We start from the raw sequence: 16,616 nt of genomic DNA on the forward strand, positions 1-16,616 counted from the left end.
CAGAAGTAAGTACCAGGCATATTAGTGCTTAATTATTATTTCTTTACATTATCTCCTGAATTTATTTATCCTCCAAAACATATTATCACCAATTTAAGAACAGTAACTGTGTTGTAGCATTTATATTGACTAGAATAGATAATATATGCAGTTAATGAATTGACCTAGTCACTACCCAAATACAACAAGAACAAAGACTGTAATATATGATTTTTTTAAAAAAAGATCCTACTTTATTCACTTAAGAAATCAAGGAAGAAATCATTGTCTTTTTTTGTTGTTATTGTTTTGTTTTGTGGGGTTTTTTGTTTATTTGTTTGTTTTCCTGGCAACTTCTTCACATTCTGTCATTTAATCAATTGTTGTCTGGTCAACTTGGCTAATAAAATAGTAAGCCTGTCATGTATCCTCATGAATCTCAATATAATTGACCTTCTAATGCATATAAATTATTCCACTTTGTTTTTATACTATTATAGTAATTTTATTAAACTTGAATAATAAATAAGAGAATTTTTTATATTGTATGAATACATTATTTGAGGATATTTTGCTTGATTTTCATACTTCTGTATATGTATTATAACACACATTTAAATTGACATGCTAAGTACTCTGTGAGTTTCTGTTCCCACGGAATACATATTATAAGAACCAACACAAAACAATAACAATAGCAACACAAAAAGCAGGACAATTATGTTGAATTAGGCAAAGGATAGTCTTTCATGTTTTAATAATTTCATCTAATCTTATTTTCTTGTTTAGTACAATTAACTAATACTATTTCTTATACAATGGCAGTCTTGACTATTAATGCAAGCATTTTAACCATGATTTCCCAACCATTTTCGCAAAACTATTATATTCAGTCTAACAGACCAAGGCTACCTTTCATTTTGACTGTATTTACTAATTTCTAGCTGCTTCTCAAGTATTTGGTATTATTTACTGTTACTGTACAGAAGACAGAAAACTCTGAATAAAAGTTTTTTCCTTTAAAAAAATATAAACAAAAGTCAGAAAAAACAAATTGACTTGTTGACTGCATACATTTTGTCACCTTACTCTATCCAGAAAGCTATGCATAAGCTGCATAAAATGAGATAAAAATTTTTAAAAATCTGAGTTTACAAAATGTATCTTTGCCCTAAATTATTATTTTTACAGTGCTTTCATTCATTTAGTAAATAAACATTTATTAAAGTTTTGATATTTACTGAGGCCATAAAGCTAATGTGGTCCCTTGCCTGTATATTTCATACCTTCTAGCAGAGGAAATAGACAAAATCAATTATTGCACAATTAATTATTTCATTACAATTGCAATGAGTATAAAAAGAAGTATAAGGTGCTATGAATTTGGATAACAGGGACTTGACATGTTTGCATATGAATATTTTTATACATGACTATATATGTGTTTTTGCATGTATTTTGAAAGGGTGATTAGGTAAGTGTGCCAAAGTATATTACATTTAAGCAGTTATATAGAACAGCTAGAAAAAAACTGTACATGCAAAGACTCTGAGATGGAGAGAGCATGATGTTATAATGTCCCAGAATGTAATAGGAAGGGGAAGAGTGGTAGATAAGTCTAATAAGGTAGGCATGAGTTATCACAGAAATTTATTCACACAGGAATATGTATGATAGTATATTATAATTGTATGTATATTTTTCAACTGTCCAGAGACACATTTATATGAAAAAAACTATCACTTGTGCTTTATGTAATACCTAAATCTTTTTAGTAACTTATTAAATGGTTTATTTTCGTATATAAAATATTTAATATTATAGATTTTAGTAGTCATTATATACTTGTTGTACTCATTCTTTTTTGTTTTAAACTGTTTAATATGTAGCAGATGTTTTAATGGACTAACATTGAATGTATAATACTTTTGTCATTGTTGAGTCTTCCCATCAATAAACACTTATAATTTATTTAGCTCTTGTTTTACATGATTTAATGAGGTTTTATAATTTTCATCACAAATGTATTGCATAATTTTGTTTGATTTATCCCTAGGTAACTTGAATTTTTTCTTCTAAAGTAAATAGAATTTTTTTCCTACCAGATTTTCTAATATTTTTTACAGCCATATAGGGATAGTATAGATTTTGTATTTTGATCTTCTACCAAGCAACCTAGTGAAGGTATCTAGGTAAGCAGTCATATAATCTTTAAAAAATATAAATGAAAGAGGAAGTAATAAAAACAAAATCTCCAAGAATTATTTTTTTAATCTTTACAGAGTGAACTGAAGAATGGACAAATAAAACTGAGAATATTTAGAGGCAGAAAGGCAGTGAAAGTTTCACAAATAAATTTTATTTGAACAAAATCTTTTCATTTAAACAAAGATTTTTTTTTTCCTGAGAGTAATCAGAATGGCCATAAAGATAGCTGTTGGGAGACACTTCTCTGCTGATCTTTAATGCTCCTACACATCTTATGAGCAGAGAGAGGCACTGTCTTTGCAAGGATATTTGTGTAGTCAACAGGTTAGGAAGAGAACTTGTTCTCTCTGGAACAAAGGACAGGTTTATTGTACTGTATAACCAAGATAATGTGTCCTTATGGAGCAAAACTTAAGGAGGGTTAATGTCCTTTATAAAAGAGTTGAGTTTCCTAACATTGGTTTTTCCAAGTCACACATCCCATTCGTTGCATGTGCATTGCATCTCTGGTCCTTTGCACATCATTTTGGAGGAGTTGGGGCTTAGGTACAACGCAAATGGCATTACTCACTGCTGTTCTGTGAGTAATAAACTTCCTTTTGTCTCTGATCCCGGAATGTCATGCCTTTTGCCAGCATTCGTAATACTGACAGGGTAAATGGTACCCTTCACCGTTCTTGATGGTTTTGGCAATGAGGATGGGATGCTGACAAAGACATGGCTTTTGGAGAAAGGATGAGGATCTTATAGCTGATTAGTAGTATTTGGGATCTTACAGCTGATTAGTAGGATTTGAGAGACTTCCACTCATATGAGTAGCAAACATGTTGATGAAATTGTATAGTAAGCAGAGCAATAGATGTTCCTCCACCTTGTTGTCTAAAAATGAGGATTTGGGGACATAGTTGTAGGCTGAGAACCAGGGGGTAGATTTAATGATCAGCTGCATGGCTTGGAGGCTTCTTTGACAGTCTAGCAGTAGTCTCAAATTCACCAGACTGTAACAACCAGTACTTAGATTCATTTGGGTTGCCAGGTGTCCCCGAGGGGAAGAACAAGGTTGTATTTTCTTTTAGACAGCAGTTTCAGAGATACATACTTATAATGAACTTGAAAGGGAAATTAATAACAAGAATAACAAGTATGTGTAGAAACCAGACAAATCATTTGGACTTTGGCTGGCTTTCTTGGGAAGTGAATGAGGTGGGTCATGTGATGTTGGTCATAGAAGAATGGTACATCTAGGACATCTTTTTGCTTGTATTCTTCTATTATGCCAACTTTGAATCCATATGAAGGTGGTAGTGAAAGGTCTTGAAATTTTCCTCAGTGAATTCTATCTGCTGTAGAGAACTTTGCTCTTATGGAGATTTCCTTGGAAGAGACAAAACCAAGGGGAACCCATAGATGAGGCAGTGATTAGGGTTAGGTTCTTACTGAGCAGATTAGATTTATAATAAGTGACCCACTGGAGAGTGAAAACTCAACCAAAGAATTTTAGATAAATTCTTGTGACCAGAATAAAGCCCTGGAAAAGTTCTGTAGTCTTATGTTGAAAACAGGCAGGAACTCAATAACTGTTATCTTAATAGTAGGACAGCACATGTCTCTAATCTGAGTTTGTAGTGTTGTTGTTCCAGCATGATTAGCTCATTCTAGACACACCACTATGGCACTTTAAACTAATCTGTGTGATGTGTTCAGATTTCTGAACAATTTACAGTCAGGTAGTCATGCCTGTAAAACATGTAAACCATGTAAAACAATTGGCTGATTTTCAAAGTATCTGGTAGATCTTTCACATTTCTATTATTTAGGGATATCTGTTATTGCTAAGTGTTGGAAGGGATTTTTAAAAAAATGAAAAAAAATTTCTAAAAGATTTCCAAGTCTGCCACTCTCATCTCTTCCTGGTTACTGAATGTAGGTACCCTTAAAAGATATCGTCTCCTCTTAGCCTCTGTATGGATAATAAGGACAAAAGAGTTAAGGTTTTATGTAAACTTATCGAAACTTAGGATCTCACCACAACCATTTCTAATCATGATATATTATTCTTTCTCCTTGCATAAACCTCAGGTTTGCCTGATTGGCATACCCTCTGAATGGCAATCTAGGTCCCAGGAATTCATACTTACTTCTGGTTTAGCCACCTGAACACTCTTGTTGGCTTGGCATGGTTCTAGATTATAAAAATAATAGTCATTTGGTTGAATACATTGCTTGGCAAGTCCCTATACAGTGGGCCAAATAGCCCACTAATGTGGGTGACATGTGGATCTTTGTAAATTTTATAAAAATACCCTTGTTACTTCTGATCCTTTCCAATGAAAGGTCTGAGTGTGAGTAGGGGATGGATGGAAAAATAGAAGTTATAGCTACTGGACAGAACACACTCAATAGTTCAGTTGCAATAGTGAAATTAATGATCTTTCATAATTTCTCATTATAATGCTAGTGTTCTAATTTGGACAGACCAGAGAGAAACTAAGGCAATGTAAGGCGGGTGTGACATTCTTTATTCAGCTCACAGTGGCTGGTGAGCTGCATGGGAGGTCTACCCTTATCCAGCTCCTGAGAGCTGAGTTACATAGTTTGTCCACAATTTACAATCTACTGTCTGCCCAAAGGGAAGGTCCTGTACATGTTAATGCCCAGGTTGCCAAACAGCAGGCACATGAGCGTGATGTCACTGTGCACAGTTATGGCTGTCTAGGAACACATAGTGCGTTCTAGCCAGGTCATATGTCACCAAGTCCAGACAGCTTTATCTGGTCCCACACTCAAGGCCATGGGCAAGAAAGGACAAACACTGATATCTGTTCCTATTACTCCAGCCTTTTTGGAGTTTCTTACCTCATAATCTATGCATTTAATTCTTCTGCAAATGTCCATGTGTGAGGAGTCTGGAACTCTGCATTCAAATATCACAACAGTAACCCAAGTCCCAACAGTCATAGCTTTTGATGATGGAATAAACGATGGAAAATACAGTGACCAGTACTATTCACCAACCCTGAAGCTTCCTCATAAAGGGAACATTTTGGTGTGGCTCTCCCTAGCTGTGGCAAGTGCCTTAAGTCTAATTCTTCATCTGGTGGCTCTTACCATTACTTGATCACCATTGCTTTTATCCTTAAGAGGAAGTTAGTCAAAACTTTAGGATAGTCTTAAGTTCCTTCATATCCTGCACAGAAAAAACCCATCTACACTTCTGGATGTCTTTCTAACCCCCATTTCTGTAACCATCACTAAGTCATTCCATGAGATGGGTGAATGCTACATGGTGGGTGGCAGGGACAAACAGGTCAGATTGGACTGACTATCCTCAAGTAGTTCCTCTAGAAACAGGGATTAACTTAATTATCTTAATGGAAGTGAGAATTCTAAGGTCTTCTATCTGGACTGGAGGATATGTTGGAGACACTGCCAGCCTACATCTGCCAAGTGATGTAAGTCATTTTTTTAGAGCCCCAGCCATGATAAGCAACATGTTCTTTCTAGGGACATTAAGACTGTATGTCTTATGTCCAATTCATGCTTTGTTGCGCCTCTCTACCAAGAACACAGTGACCTATAAATTATGGGAGTAATAAAAGACCTTTGAATCTTTAAGTAGAGTATGTAGTCCTTAAATGACTCTTGCAATCTCTCAAAGATGAGGTATGCTTGACTATGAGGATGAATTTCCTAGAAGGATAATTGACTTATTTATGTGTTGCCTGGAGGCAGTTACCCCCACAATGGGAAGAATCAGATTAGAAAAAAATGATAAGAAATTTGTCCCTGGATTTAAGAGGTAAATGACACAACTAAGTCTTCTTCAGCCTCACCTCATTGGCTAGAGTTTTTATTGATGGTAAGAATTGCCCTCAACTACCTCCTTGTAGTCCAAAGAAGAGATTGTGTAATTCCTCATAAATCTTACTGTACCTGACTCAACTAATGCCTCCACCCAAGTGGAAAGGTCAGTATCAAAAGTTAGGGAGAAAGTTACATGGTTTTGTGAAGTAGATCTTTATGTTTTAAGGATTTGTTGATCTGGTTAGGTTCAAGAACCTGGCAGCATGGTTGAGGTATATACTATAGGTTGATCCATCCTTCTGCTTTGAGTCCTGATAATAGTAACCTTAAGTGAATGCTATATGAGGCAAAATGAATGAATTTGTTAATAGCCTCTGTTGGCTAAATTATTGAGAGTGACTAATGACATGGCATGCTCACTGGAAAATCTGTCAAAAAAAATGATGTCAAAACTAGGGGTGGGTATTATTGGTTACCATTTTCAGTAGCTCTTGCTATCATAGTATTAGAAGAAGAGAAAGAGAATAAAGAAAAAATAAATCCTTGATAAATTATGGCTAAAAACCTTTCCAAATATGGCAAAATATAAACTTGCATGTTAAAAAGCTCATGTTCCCAAGCAGATAACTGTGAAAAAAGAAAAAGAAGCATATGCAGAAATAACATAACCAAGCCTTTGACAGCTAAAGACAAAGAAAAGAATCCTGATAGTAGCCAGAGAAATATGGTACATTTCATATCTAGAACAATGATCCCAAGGATTCCAAGTTTTTCATCAGAAATTTGGAGACTAGAAAGAAATGGAACATCATTTGATTCAGTGAAGTATTTTTTTAGGCATGAAGGTTAAATAAAAGTATTCTCAGATGAAAGAAAACTATCATCATATTTACTGGTGAAAGATTGAATATTTTTCCCTCTACAGCTAGTCACAAAGTAAGGATGACCACATTCACCATTTCTACTTAATATCATATAACTCCTAGCTAGTACAATAATGAAAATAAAGGAAGAAAGGAGAGAGAGAGAGACACTGGGAAGGAAGAAATAAAATTGCCCATATTCACAGATGACATGATTTTCTACATAGAAAAATCCCATGGAACACACCAAAAAAACTTAGCAATAATAGGTTGCAGGACACAAGATCACAAAAAAAAAAAAAAAAAAATCAAATCACATTTTTATACAATAGCACTAAAAAACTTGGAAATAAACTTAAAAATGTGATTTACAATAGCTTCACAGAATGAAATATCTAGGTATAAATTTTATAAAACATAGGAATATCTTTATTCTGAAAACTACAAATCCTTATGAAATAAATGATTTGAAATGAATAAATAAACTTGAAACGAAATAAATGAAGGTACATACAGTTTCCAGGGATTGGAAAAATAATCATAGGATGCCATTCTTCACAAACAGATTCATAGATAAAATGCAATTTCAATCAAACTCCCAGCAGGAATTTTGTCAATACAGAAAAACTGATTTTAAAATTTATATAGAAAGGCAAAAGGAATAAGATAGCCAATTTTGAAAAAGAAGACTAAAGCTAGAAGATTCATGCCATCTTATTTTAAGGATTATTTTAAAACTATAGTACAAGAAAGTATGATATTGGGAAAGAGACAGACAATGCAATGTCCTGATGTTTGTGTCCCCCTCCCCCACCTTCAAAAAGACTCATGTTGACATTCTAATCTCCAATATGATGGTATTAGGAGCTTTGGCCTTTGGGAGGAAATTAGGTCATGAGAGTGAAACCTTTAGGAGAGGAATTAGTGCTGTTATAAAATGGACCTCAAGGAGGAGACGAGCTGGCTGACTGAAGAAGCTTTACACAGAGGCTCCCATGCAGAAGGAGAGTTAAAGGACAGAAATTTAGCAAGTAACCTGGTGGATAAGAGCTGCACCAAGAGACAAGGTTGAAGAATACACATCAACCCTGCTGAGGCAAGCTGCGACCCCAAAGATACAAACAAAAGGTACAAAATCCATCACCAAGCAGATGGGAGTCCCCTCCCCCATGAGAATGGCTTGGAGTACCCCATAAACAAATGAGCAAAGTTCAAAAGTCCTCCCATTATACTCCACAGGAGAGACCCTCTAAAAACTGGACCTACTTCCCGTACTAGGGTGCTATGACGCTCTCTTGCCAGGCATAAAACTGTGTAAAACTGTATATATTCTCTACCTGCAATTCTGAGCTCACAGCAATCCCCTCCACTCTCACTCTGAGGTCTGGAGGCCTGTCCCCCAGGAGTCCAGGTTCTTGGGTGATTTCTCGAGGGATGTGGGCAGGGCATGGACTGCAGCTGGTCAGTGCTGATTCTGCAGCATGGGAGTGAGGAGAGGATGGTCGGCTGAGAGGGAACTACACCAGAGTGGCGGTGCCCCGAGGCACAGAGCAGCAGCCATTTTTGGCAATAATAGGGCTCACCCCTGGATATTCTGGAGTCACACCCCCTGTCTCTCTGGGCAACCAGAGGAGGCCAGGCATCTACTCAGGTGGCAACCACTGGTGGAAGATCTGGGACGAAACACAGCCCCATGAGTAAAGGGTTTGCCTGAGGCGGTACCGGCCTAGGTGAAGCGTGGGCACTAGAAAACACACGCACAGTGCTGCAGACTCCCAGAGTGCGGCTGACCCAGAGGACTGCTTTACTGAGCCCAAGACGCATCTGGCCCTTAGGGGATCATCAGCCTAGACAAAGGAGGGCAGGAAGCTAGAACTGACAGCTAAACGAGCTACGAATACAAACCTTTGCAGCAGCAAAGACAGGGCCTGAGGCGCAGGTTCTGTGAACTCAAAACAGCTTCTCTTCTGCAGGGGAATTTAGCCGGGACAGAAACAAATTCTTCAAAGTCATTCTGTTCGGTCAGTAACATCAATCAAGGGTGGGGCTGGAACTGAGTGAACACCCCCAAGTCTCTATCAAGCCCCTGAGGCTGTCAGGCCATACCTCCCCCTGCCGGCTAGAGGCAGACAGCAGAGGCCTGGCTGAGGAGACATAGATTTCCTTGTGATTCAGGCAGGTGCAAACCCCTGGAGTATCTGCTCATTGGTGGCGACTGGGTCACAGCCTTGCGGGGTTATCAGTGACTGGGTGTGACAGAGGTGCAAGGTTGGTGTGACAGAGGTGCATGAACCTTACTAGAATAATCTATTTGCTAGGTGGGTCCTCCTGACCTCACAGAGCACCAGAGCAAGATATATTTGAGTTGTCAGCAGAGCCCTACGATCTAGTTGCCAGAGATCTTTTAAACTCTTCCACCTGAGACAGGTGCTGACTGAGACAATTGATTTGGACCTTTTGAACTGAGCCAATCGCCCAAGGACTATCCAAGTAGTGCCCTGGGTGTGTGGTTGTAGGAAGGTTTGATTTTCCTTTTCCAATTGTTACCTGTGGAGGGGTAGGGTGACTTAACTGCTGGTATTTCTCCATAGCTGAGACTTCAATCCAGAGTAACTGTCTCACTAGGTCAGATAGAGACAAGCTGAAAACAAGACAGAGCCACTTAGCCCCATCCCCACACCAAACAGATCCCCAGTTTCTCAAGCCATAGCACTGTACGGGTCTTTGGCAAAGCTCCAAGGAAAAAGTCAAATGGTGTAAAATAATCATGAGGCAGAATCAGTGGAAAAACTCTGCTAACATGAATAACCAGAGTAGATCAACCTCCCCCAAGGAAAGATATGGCAGATGTAACTGAAGATCCCATTCATAAACAGATAGCCAAGATGTCAGAAATCGAATTCAGAAGTTGGATTGCAAACAAGATTAATAGAATGGAGGAAAATTTGCAATTAGAAATTAGAGGAGCAATTCAAAAGTTGGAATTAGAAATTCGAGGAGAAATTCAAAAGTTGTCTCAAGAATTCAACAAATTTAAAGACAACCCACCAAAGATTTTGACACTTTGAAGCAAGAATTTGCAGCCCTCAAAGATCTGAAAAATACAGTAGAATCCCTCAGTAACAGAGGGGAGCAAGCAGAAGAAAGGATTGCTGACATTGAAGACAAAGCTTTTGAACACTCCCAAACTCTCAAAGATGAAGTGAAATGGAGAGCAAAAATGGATCATGCTCTCAGAAAGCTCTGGAATAATTCGAAGAAGGCTAATATCTGCCTCATTGGAATCCCTAAAAGTGATGAAGTAGCTTCACAAGGCACAGAGGCCCTTCTCCATGAAATTATGAAACACAATTTTCCAGACATGCCAAGGGATTCTGAAATTCAGATAGCAGACAGTTTCAGAACCCTAGCACAACTCAGCCCGAATAAGACATCCACCAGGCACATCATAATTAACTTCACTAAAGTTAGTATGAAGGAGAAAATTCTGAAAGTAGCCAGACATAAGAAAACCATTACCTACAAAGGGAAGAATATTGGAATGACTGCAGATCTCTCTGCTGAAACTTTTCAAGCCAGAAGAGGGTGGTCTTCGACTTTTAATCTCCTAAAACAAAATAATATTCAACCCAGATCCTGTATCTAGCTAAACTGAGTTTCATTTATGATGGAGAAATTAAGTACTTTAATGACATTCACATGTTGAAGAAATTTGCCATAACCAAACAAGCTCTTCAGGATATTCTCAGACCTACCCTCCATAATGACCAGCCCAATCCTCTATCACAAAAGTAAGCTCACTCAGAAACTTTTGATCAAACTCCAACTTCCACAGTGGTGAAAGGATTAAAAATGTCCACTGGACTTTCAAAGAACTCGATACCCCAAATTTTACCAGACTTATCTATATTCTCCATTACTGTGAATGGCTTAAACTGTCCTCTAAAGAGGCACAGGTTGGCTAACTGGATACAAAAACTCAGGCCAGATATGTGCTGCATACAAGAATCACATCTTACCTTAAAAGATAAATATAGACTCAGGGTGAAAGGATAGTCGTCCATATTTCAGGCAAATGGTAATCAGAAAAAAGCAGGTGTTGCAATTCTATTTGCAGACACAATAGGCTTTAAACCAAGAAAAGTAAGGAAGAATAAGAACGGTCACTTCATATTTTTGTTAAGGGTAATACTCAATATGATGAGATTTCAGTTATTCATATTTATGCACCCAACCAGAATGCGCCTCAATTTATAAGAGACACTCTAACAGATATGAGCAACTTGATTTCCTCCAGCTCCATAATAGTCAGACATTTCAACACTCCTTTGGCAGTGTTGAATAGATCCTCCAAAAAGAAGCTGAGGAAAGAAATTTTAGATTAAAACTAACCATCCAACATTTGGATTTAGCGGACATCTACAAAACATTTCATCCCAACAAAACTGAATACACATACTTCTCATCAGCCCACAGAACATACTCAAAAATCGATCACATCTTAGGTCACAAGTCTAACCTCAGTAAATTTAAAGGAATAGAAATTATTCCTTGCATCTTCTCGGACCACCATGGAATAAAAGTTGAGCTCAGTAACAACAGGAATCTGCATACTCATACACAAATATGGAAGTTAAATAACCTTATGCTGAATGATAGCTGGGTCAGAGATGAGATTAACAAGGAAATTGCCAAATTTATGGAACAAAATGACAATGAAGACCCAAATTATCAGAACCTTTGGGATACCGCAAAGGTAGTCCTAAGAGGGAAATTTATAGCACTGCAAGCCTTCCTCAAGAGAATGGAAAGAAAGGAAGTTAACAACTTAATGGGACATCTCAAGCAACTGGAGAAGGAAGAATATTCCAACCCCAAATCCAGTAGAAGAAAAGAAATAACCAAAATTAGAGCAGAATTAAATGAAATTGAAAACAAAAGGATTATACAACAGATCAATAAGTCAAAAAGTTGGTTTTTTTAAGGTCAAGTAAGTAGATAAACCTTTGGCTAACCTAACCAGGAAAAAAAAGAGTAAAATTTCTAATTTCATCAATCAGAAATGACAAAAACAAAATAACGACAGACTCCTCAGAAATACAAAAAATCCTTAATGAATATTACAAGAAACTTTATTCTCAGAAATATGAAAATCTGAAGGAAATTGACCGATACTTGGAAGCACGTCTCCTTCCAAGACTTAGCCAGAATCAAGTGGAAATGTTGAACAGGCCTATATCATGTTCTGAAATAGTATCAACCATACAAAATCACCCTAAAAAGAAAAGCCCAGGACCTGATGGCTTCACATCAGAATTCTACCAAACCTTTAAAGAGGAACTAGTATCTATATTACTCAACCTGTTCCAAAAGGTAGAAAAAGAAGGAAGACTACCCAACACGTTCTATGAAGCAAACATTACCCTGATCCCTATACCAGGAAAAGACCCAAGAAGAAAAGAAAATTATAGACCAATATCACTAATGAATATAGATGCAAAAATATTCAACAAGATCCTAACAAACAGAATCCAGCAACACATCAAACAAATTCTACATCACGACCAAGTTGGTTTTATCCCAGGGTCTCAAGGCTGTTTCAATATACCTAAGCCTATAAATATAATTAAGCACATAAATAAGTTAAAAAAACAAAGACCATATGATTCTCTCAATTGATGCAGAAAAAGCTTTTGATAATATCCAGCATCCCTTCATGATCAGAACACTTAAGAAAATGGGTATAGAAGGGACATTTCTTAAAATGATAGAGGCCATCTACAGCAAACCCACAGCCAATATCATATTGAATGGAGTTAAACTGAAATCATTTCCACTCAGATCAGGAACCAGGCAAGGTTGTCCATTGTCTCCATTGCTCTTTAACATTGTAATGGAAGTTCTGGCCATCACAATTAGGGAAGAAAAGGAGATCAAGGGTATTCACATAAGGTCAGAAGAGATCAAACTTTCACTCTTCACAGATGATGATTGTATATTTGGAAAACACCAGGGATTCTACTACAAAACTCTTAGAAGTGATCAAGGAATAAAGCAGCATCTCAGGTTATAAAATTAATAGTCACAAATCTGTAGCCTTTATATATACCAACAATAGTCAAGCTGAAAAATCAGTCAAGGTCTGTATTCTGTTCACAGTAGTGCCAAAGAAGATGAAATATTTGGGAGTTTACCTAACAAAGGACATGAAAGATCTCTATAAAGAGAACTATGAAACTCTAAGAAAAGTAATAGCCAAAGATGTTTACGAATGGAAAAACATGCCATGCTCATGGCTGGGAAGAATCAACATTAAAATGTCCATACTACCCAAAGCAATATACAATTTTAATGCAATCCCTATTAAAGCCCCACTGTCATACTTTAAAGATCTTGAAAAAATAATACTTCATTTTATATGGAATCAGAAAAACTTCAAATAGCTAGGACATTACTCAGAAATAAAAACAAATCATGAGGAATCATGCTATCAGACCTCAGACTATACTATAAATCAACGGTAATCAAAACAGCATGGAACTGGCACAAAGACAGAGAGGTAGATGTATGGAACAGAATAGAGAACCAAGAAATGAATCCAGCTACTTACCGTTATTTGATCTTTGACAAGCCAATTAAAAACATTCAGTGGAAAAAAGATTCCCTATTTAACAAATGGCGCTGGGTGAACTGGCTGGCAACCTGTAGAAGACTGAAGCTGGACCCACACCTTTCACCATTAACTAAAATAGACTCTCACTGGATTAAAGATTTAAACTTAAGACATGAAAATATAAAAATACTAGAAGAGAGTGCAGGGAAAACTCTTGAAGATATCAGTCTGGGTGAGTATTTTTTGAGGAGGACCCCTGGGGCAATTGAAGCAGCTTCCAAAATACACTACTGGGACCTGATCAAACTAAAAAGCTTCTGCACAGCCAAGAACACAGTAAAGCAAGCAGACAGCCCTCAGAATGGGAGAAGATATTTGCAGGTTATGTCTCCAACAAAGGTTTAATAAGCAGAATCCACAGAGAACTCAAATGTATAAGCACGAAAAGAACAAGTGATCCCATTGCAGGCTGGGCCAGGGACTTGAAGAGAAACTTCTATGAAGAAGACAGGCGCACAGCCTACAGACATATGAAAAAATGCTCATCATCTTTAATCATCAGAGAAATGCAGATCAAAACTACTTTGAGATATCATCTAAGTCCAGTAAGATTAGCCCATATCACAAAATCCCAAGACCAGAGATGTTGGCGTGTATGTGGAGAAAAGGGAACACTTCTACACTGCTGGTGGGAATGCAAATTAATACATTCCTTTTGGACAAATGTTTGGAGAACACTTGGAGATCTAAAAATGGATCTGCCATTCAATCCTATAATTCCTCTACTAACTATATACCCAGAAGACCAAAAATCACATTATAACAAATATATTTGTACCAGAATGTTTATTGCAGCCCAATTCATAATTGCTAAGTCATGGGAAAAGCCCAAGTGTCCATTGATCCACAAATGGATTAATAAATTGTGGTATATGTACACCATGGAATATTATGCAGCCTTAAAGAAAGATGGAGACTTTCATGTTTACATGGATGGAGCTGGAACATATTCTTCATAGTAAAGTATCTCAAGAATGGAAAGAAAAGTATCCAATGTACTCAGCCCTACTATGAAACTAATTTATGGCTTTCATATGAAAGCTATAACCCAGTTATAACCTAAGCATATGGGGAAGGGGGAGAGGGAGGGTAGGGAGCAGGGAGGATGAGCGGAGGGAGGGTAATTGGTGGGATTACACCTACGGTGCATCTTACAAGGGTACCTGTGAAACTTAGTACATGTAGACTATAAATGTCTTAACATAATAACTAAGAAAATGTCAGGAAGGTTATGTTAACCAGTGTGGTGAAAATATGTCAAATTGTATATAAAACCAGTGTATCATGCTCCATGATCGCATTAATGTACACAGCTATGATTTAATAATAAAAAATAAATAAATAAAATGGACCTCAGAGAACTCCTCATCCTTTTCCACCATGTGAGATTAAAAGGAGAAAATAGTACATGTGGGATCTATTAGCATAGAGTATAAATGTCTTAACACAATAATTAAGTAAACGAGATAGGTATATATTAACCAGTGTGATGTAAGGGTTCCTAGTTCTATATGAATTCAGCACATTGTACCCCATAAATGCATTAATGTATACATGATCTATGTGTTTATGATTTAATAAAAAAATTAAAAGTATATTTAAAAAATTAAAAAAAAAGGAGAAAATAGCAGTCTGCAATACAGAAGGCCTTTACCAGAACCCAACTATGCTGGTACCCTTATCTCAGACTTTCAGCCTCCAGAGCAGTGATAAATACATTTCTATTGTTACAAGCTACTCAGCTTATTATACTTTGTTGTAAAAGCCTCAGTTGATCAAGACAGACACCACCTAGATCAATGGATCAGACTAGAGAAATGGTTCTCAACCTTCCTGATGCCACGACCCTTTAATACAGTTCTTCATGTTGTGGTGAGCCCTAACCATAAACTTATTTTCGTTGCTACTGTTCTTAATGTCACGGCATTAGGAAGGTTGAGAACCACTGGACTAGAGAGTCCAGAAAAATAGTTCAAACAAATACAGCCAATTGATTTTTAATAAAAGGGCAAAGGAAATTTTAGGGAGAATATACTTTATCTGTGTTTTTTATTTTTGTCTTGTCAAGAAATGGTATGATGTTGGAATACTTTTAACATCCATATGCAAAAAAAAAGAACCTTGATTCTCACATCTTATAGCAACATTAACTCAAAATAGACCCTATCTCTGAATATAAATATAAAACTAAAAATCTCTGGAGAAAAATGTAAGAGAAAATCTTTGTGACCTTTAAGCAGAGTTTTAAAATTTGATATCAAAAGAATGATCCATGATAGAAAAAAGTGATAAATTGGAATTTATCAAAATTAAAAACTTTTGCTCGGTGAAAGATACTATTAAAAAATGTAAAGACAAGTTCCAGATGGGGAGAAAAGAAAATATATGCAAATCATATGTTCAATAAAGTCTTCTGTCCAAAATATATAAAGAACTCTTAAAACTCAAGAGTAAGGAACGAACAACCCAATTAAAAATAAGCAAAATATTTTAACAAACACTTTGCCAGAAAAGAAATGTAGATCTCAAATAAACATAAAAGATTGTCAACAACAGTCATCAGATAGATGTAAACTAACAATGAGATTTCACTACATAAAATGGCTAAGAAATAATTGATAATACCAAGTGGTGGTGAAGATTCAGAGCAGTAGTAATTGTCACACGTTGTTGATAGGAATGTAAAATGAACGGCCATTCTGGAAAGCAGTTTGGCAGTGTCTCATAAAGTTGAACATACACTAACCATATGACCTAGCAATCCTCCTTTTACATATTTACCTTAGAGAAATAAAAACATATGTTTTCCCCAAATCTATCTAAGAATACTTACAACAGTTCTATCCATAATTGACAAACACTGGTAAACCAAATGTCCTTCAACAAGTGAATACATAAACTGGGTGTAGCCTGTTTCTACAAAAGATTATTACTCAGCAGTGACACAGATGAATCTCAAAATCTCAAAAGCATTATGCTAAGTGAATAAGGCCAGTCTCAAAAGGTTACATGCTGTGTTTCCACTTACATAACATTTTGGAAAAGGCAAAACTAGCAGCAAAGACCAGATTAGTGGTTTCCAGGGGCTG

At 36.6% G+C, this 16,616-nt stretch overlaps 1 protein-coding gene across 7 annotated transcripts in view; it reads left to right on the forward strand.

The window, feature by feature from the left end:
• SLC4A10 (solute carrier family 4 member 10) overlaps positions 1-16,616 on the forward strand; it is a 362,931-nt gene that overhangs the window by 214,792 nt on the left and 131,523 nt on the right. The window lies entirely within an intron of this gene.

This window comes from Nycticebus coucang, chromosome 7, assembly GCF_027406575.1.
Source record: "Nycticebus coucang isolate mNycCou1 chromosome 7, mNycCou1.pri, whole genome shotgun sequence".
Taxonomy (NCBI): domain Eukaryota; kingdom Metazoa; phylum Chordata; class Mammalia; order Primates; family Lorisidae; genus Nycticebus; species Nycticebus coucang.